We start from the raw sequence: 5,761 nt of genomic DNA, 5'->3' as shown, positions 1-5,761 counted from the left end.
ATAGAGACAAACTCATAGAGTGGTCCGCCATCTCTCTCTCTTCCCTTTGCCTGTGTTGTGTGTGCGTGTGAGATTCCCCAGTAGCTATAATGATGAATCCTCCGAACTCTTCTTTCCCTTCTCCTTCACTGCTACAATTATGCCCTTTTTCTTTTCCCATAATCACACACACACACAAACACATAATCCTTCTTCACTTTTCACAACGCTCCCTGCCCAGACGTGCGTCTCTGTACCTTCTCTCTCTCTCTCTCTCTCTCTCTCTCAAACTATTCAGTAGTATTCCTGTTCCTGACATCTCTCCTTTTTCAGACTCCTCCATCTCTTAAAAGCAGTTTCTTCAATCTCTCTCTCTACATATAAATAATTAAATATAGATTTGCTTGATCTGTTTCAACTTTCAAGTTTGAACTTTAAATAACTTGTTGATAGTAATATATAAAGGAACTTATGCGATAATAATGTGTGTGTGATGGGGAAGAAGAAGACGGAAGGAGAGGTGGGGATCCTGTGTGTTGTGTAGCATGGAGCTATCTAGCTCTGCTACGTACAAAACGTGCTTATAGGACCATGCCCTACACTATACTTCCCAGGTAAGCCTAAGCTAGCTTCTTGTGGCCCCTCTCTCTCTCTCTCTCTCTCTCTCTCTCTCTCTCTCTCTCTGGGTCTGGTCGTGCCTTAGGGGAAGCTGGTTTATTTTCATACCAGTTATGGCAACATATATCATTACAATGTGCCAATCTGGGAAGCAGAAACAGATATTCATCTATCTTGTGATTTCTTTTCTTTTCTAGTACTTTCTCTACTTATCATCATGTTTCTTCTCTTCTCATGTTCATGTCCTTCATCTGGGTTTGATTTTTAGTGTCTATGCTATGAATCATTTCCTTTATAAGAGCCACCACATGGATGTATATGACTAAGTACACTTTTAATTCATATAGTTTTCATTATTTCATGGACGGATTTCTATATTCAAGTGTAACGAAAGAGATTGCTGGCTGTGTATAAAGTGAGTGAGTTCGCTTGCTCACAAGAACTTACGCATATTGATCGATGCTTAACGGTTTGTGTCTCACTAATTTCTAGGTTCGCTTAATTATCACATTATTAATACATGAAGGATTTAGATACATACACACCCAGAAAACATGTTTCGGCAATATATATATATATATATATATATATATATAAAACAAACACCCATTTGGGCACTATTCAGCTAGGCTTAATTGGCGAGGGAATGTGAGGTTCTACAAAGGAATCTGGAACAGATAAGAATATCTGGTAGATTCAATTTCTGCAAAGGAATTTCACAGACTGATTAATGATACAAACATGTTATGTCGTCTTCATTTTTTTTAAGGCAACCTGATTAAACAGCCGAGCTTTACACTTCATAATCCATAATATTAAAATCTCGTGTGTGTAATCCCAGAGATTAAGTGGCCATCGACTTCTGAAAGATGATAATAATTGATAGGATTAATTACAAACAATCAAATAAGATTTGTTTCAAAAAATAATAAAACTGAGATGGGATCAGATGACTAATTAACCCTCATAGAATAGTTACTATATTCTCACGAGGATGGCATTTAAAGGATAGTTTTTCATTATATCCTCATCATAATCTTTGTGTGTGTGTGTGTGTGTGTGTGTGTGTGTGTGTGTAAGCCATGTAGCCGAGAGAAACAACCATAGAAAAGTCTTACATGTGCACAAGTCATTCATTCACACTAGGGCAGCTAAACGAAGAATTGAAAAAAAATCGTTAAGATTAGTCTTTGAAAATAACATAATTAGTTGCCCCTAATTAAGGAAGTGAAGTTTTCATCATTTCAGTTGTAAGAGACAGACAGGACTGGTCATCAAAACATGAAATGAGCAGTAAGAAATTAATTATAATATTTTTATAACTTCCATGGTAACAATTGTCAGGGAACAATTTCTAGCTAATTCTTGTGGGTTATCCCATGAAATTCCTCGTCGTTTCAAGAGTAGCCAAATGATTATACAAGTCATGGAATAATAAATAGCAGCAAGAAGGGAATAATATCTTTTCCCCACAAGTTAACGTTCTTCTGCAACTTACATATTGACTATGCAGACGCAGCAGCAGAAGCAGAATAATCATCATCTTCTTCCCCAAATTAAACCCAATAAAAAAACCCTAAAAACGCAATTTTTTTTTTTGAAGCTGAAGGAAAAAAATAATAAAAAGAGATAAACATGTACCTTTGCTCAGTCGTGAGGAAGCAGATCGCTGTGGCTTTGAAAATGACAATGCCGTGCTTGCTTTGTGGTTGGAAATAACAAGACCTAACCGTATATTATATGTGTATATTACCCTTATGACCTCAATAATATATCAGTATTACTCACCCTATATATATCTATATGATTAATCAACAAAATATTGTCTCTAAAAATCAAGTGAAAAACAAATAATATATACATGTAGGTGCCTAAATATGCAAATTCGATGATATATGAATTATCGTATCCATGTATGTACATGGAATATGCTTGGCTCCTCATACGCCATCCACGGAGGCCATCGATTCTCCGGTGGGCTCTGCAAATGGCATACAGGGAGCCAGGCACATACTCATAATTTCACATGCATACACAATATATATATCTCTGTGTCAGTGTCTGTGTGTGATATCTGATTATCCTGAGCCGACATGAAAGCTACATAATCTTTCTCTCAATTCAAACCATGATATATGTCTGAACGAGAGGAAGAAGATGAAAAGAAAGCCACAGATATAACAGGATGCTGCTGCACGGCACAACCTTATTGTGAGATGCAAGTAATTTGTTCAAGAGAAATAAGGATCTCTCGGTGAAAATAAGAATCCAAAACAACATGATGATGACGAGGGAGGAGGAGAAGGAAGTTTGAAAACCAGGAGAAAGAAACAGAACTAGCCAGGTGCTGATATCTCTCTACATATACCAGCTTCATCATCAAGAAGAAGAAGAAGGTAGAGAGATCTAAGAGAGAGAGAGGTAGAAGAGGGAAGAGTGGAGGGGGAGAATTGGAGAGAAGGAGGTATATATTGTTGAGGTGGGGGAGCAAGAGAGATCTGAGAGAGATTATATTGGGGAAGCGATGGAAGAGGCAGATAGCTAGGTTAGCTAAACTGGCTAGGTCATAATCAAATATTTGGGGAAGGCCTTCAAAAAGCCCCACACAAACAAAAACCCTACTTAATTGGCATAAAACTAGCAAACCCAGTAAGCTATAAAGCATAAACGTAGGGGAAAAAAAGGAGATTAAAGAGTCTCTCTAATAATAGTTTGTGGCTTTCACTTGCAAATAGGAGACGAAGATAACATGTGGGGTTCCAGTTGAACCCAGCCCCCTAAATATAGAGAAACACACAGGAAAGAGAGAGAAAGAAACAGTACAATCAAATTCTTAACACAAAGTATATTATTATTCATTCCTTATGCTGTCTCTTGAATTTAAAATCACTATTCTTACATTTCTTAATAATAATGATCTGTACATTTAAATATAATATAAAGGCTCTGCAGTGAGTAATGAACAGTATAACTATTTTTTAAAAGATTTTATATTATTAAAAAATATCTGAAAATTATGTATAGGTAAGTTAAAGTTGTGGTTGGACTACTAACCACGCAATTTCCTAAGCTAACCTCTCATGGCGTGTTGTGTGTGTTTGAAATCTCCTTTTCTGGGTCGCAAAGGTAAGTGTGCTTTTCTATTCTCTGAACTTCATTTTTGTCCGCGAGTGCTTGGAACACATATGGATTCCTCCTCACTCCTATCAACTTTATTTATATTAAGAAAAGCTAAAAGGAAAAAAAAAAAAAAGGAGGAGGCAGGGGAGGGGGGAGAGAGAAATAAAGCAAGAAGGAAAATATTATACCCTATAGTTCTCTCTTCTTTTTCCTCTCTCTCTCTTTCTTACTTTCTATGGGATCATATTATTATATTACCAACTGATTATGCTCCCAGCACTGTGATTGAGGGACAGCTTTGCACCATTCTTTCTCTGTTTAGATTTTAGAATAATCACTTACTAGTTACTACCCACTGCTCACCCAATTCCATTACGTACTTCCGTTTCTGTCCATTCAGCTTTCAGATCACTCACACACACACACACACATCTGTGTGTATATTTTCCTAGCTATTAATTATACCTATATCACATACTATAATTGTAGTATTTGTATATCCATGTGTTTTAAAGAAGTGAAGTTGTTTGGGCTAGATCATTGAAACCTTGGAAAAAAGTAGTTGAACTGCTCATATAATCATTTGTAATTTGACTATTTTTTTTCATTTCTTGCACCTCAGTATAGGTTAATTGATTTTGGGTCCTTGATTGAGAAACTTATTAGTTAAAAAACCTTGATTTTTGAGCATGCATAACTATTTTTTAGTTACATGTAGCATATCTTCGGTTATGTAAAAATGACTTTTATTTTTAAGATTTTTGTAAATAATTAAAGATAGACTATGCATAATTTTTAAAAAAGTTGTTGGATTAAAGATAAGTTGCATTCACTTCCTTTGATTAATAAATTTTCTAAATAAGAAATTTCCACCAAACTTCTTGATTTTATTTAGTCTGAACCTCGACAAATTCTTTTTAAGAAAATATGAAATAATTAGTTGAAAGAGATAAATCTGAGCACCAGAAAATAATTTGTGGTCATAATTTAATTTTAGTGGAGAAAAAGCAAGAAAAGAAAGGAAAGAAGAATTGATGGGGGACAGGAGGGGCTTTATGATGTGATTTACAAATTGATCATGAAATGAAATGTGTCCTTGTGAATTTTTCTTTCTGCTGCTTTATTCAAAGGATCTGGGAACAACTATATATTTTCACTTCACTTTTTCATGTTTATCTTCAAACATAAATTAATAAAAACATATATAAAATTGGAAAGGTTTAAAAAGGTCGGTTTGCATAATGATTTCATTTCAAATCATGTAGTTAAATAAATAGTCTTTAAAAGATTACACACACTCCACAATTTTTGACAAATAATAACTTTGACTGACTTTTGTTCTGGAAAAGTAGAACATTCAACCCCATGAGCGCAATCATATCAGTCTGCTTAGGATATGGGGAAAATCATGTAAAATAAAATAAAACAGAACATTAGTATTATTTTTTTTTTGAGTAAAAAAATTTAAGTGAGTTAGAACAGAGAGCTCATCAGGGTTAATGTATGTCTCTAATCACAAGGAGCACTTGCAAAAGTACTTAGAAATCGAGTACTAACAAGGTTCTCACATCAATAGTAGAATTTGAATTTATGGCTTTATAGGTTATAAGTCTACTTCTTGTTAACTAGACCAATTTTTTTATTATTATTAAAATAAAATCTCACCCATGCTAGACCTACGGCCCCAAATGGTGACAGGAGGAACAGCAATCAAAGTTGCAAAAGCAAAATCAATTATTATTATTCTTATTATTATTTAAAATTATTATAGTCTTCTCTAGATGTTTTGATATCAATAGTGCAGAGAAAGCATAAATTTGCTTTATTCCTAACAAAAAGAAAAATCTGTTTGCCTTCTGGTTTTTATTGACTAAATAAGTGGTGAGGAGTGTAATAATGTACCCTTTCTTGGGGTTTCTAAGTGTGATCGATATTTCAATTCTCCTGGTCTTTTTTCCCATTAACTTTAAAGACGAATTGAACTAATATGTTCCCCTATAATAAGTTTACAAGTTGTTTGATGGCCAAATTTATTTTTTGATAT

The 5,761-nt window shown here is 34.5% G+C and overlaps 1 long non-coding RNA gene across 1 annotated transcript; it reads right to left on the bottom strand.

Annotated features, from left to right (window-relative positions):
• Positions 1-1,154: 1,154 nt before the first annotated feature.
• On the bottom strand, positions 1,155-2,402 carry LOC114738250 (uncharacterized). Its single transcript, XR_003739516.1, has 2 exons — positions 2,239-2,402; positions 1,155-1,459 (listed from the first exon to the last, which is right to left on the bottom strand). It is a non-coding gene; the product is annotated as an uncharacterized LOC114738250 (long non-coding RNA).
• Positions 2,403-5,761: the final 3,359 nt, after the last annotated feature.

The sequence above is a fragment of the Neltuma alba genome, unplaced genomic scaffold (assembly GCF_004799145.2).
Source record: "Neltuma alba isolate B1F8T4 unplaced genomic scaffold, ASM479914v2 tig00013565_pilon, whole genome shotgun sequence".
Taxonomy (NCBI): domain Eukaryota; kingdom Viridiplantae; phylum Streptophyta; class Magnoliopsida; order Fabales; family Fabaceae; genus Neltuma; species Neltuma alba.
This window is presented reverse-complemented; position numbering and strand designations above follow the sequence as displayed.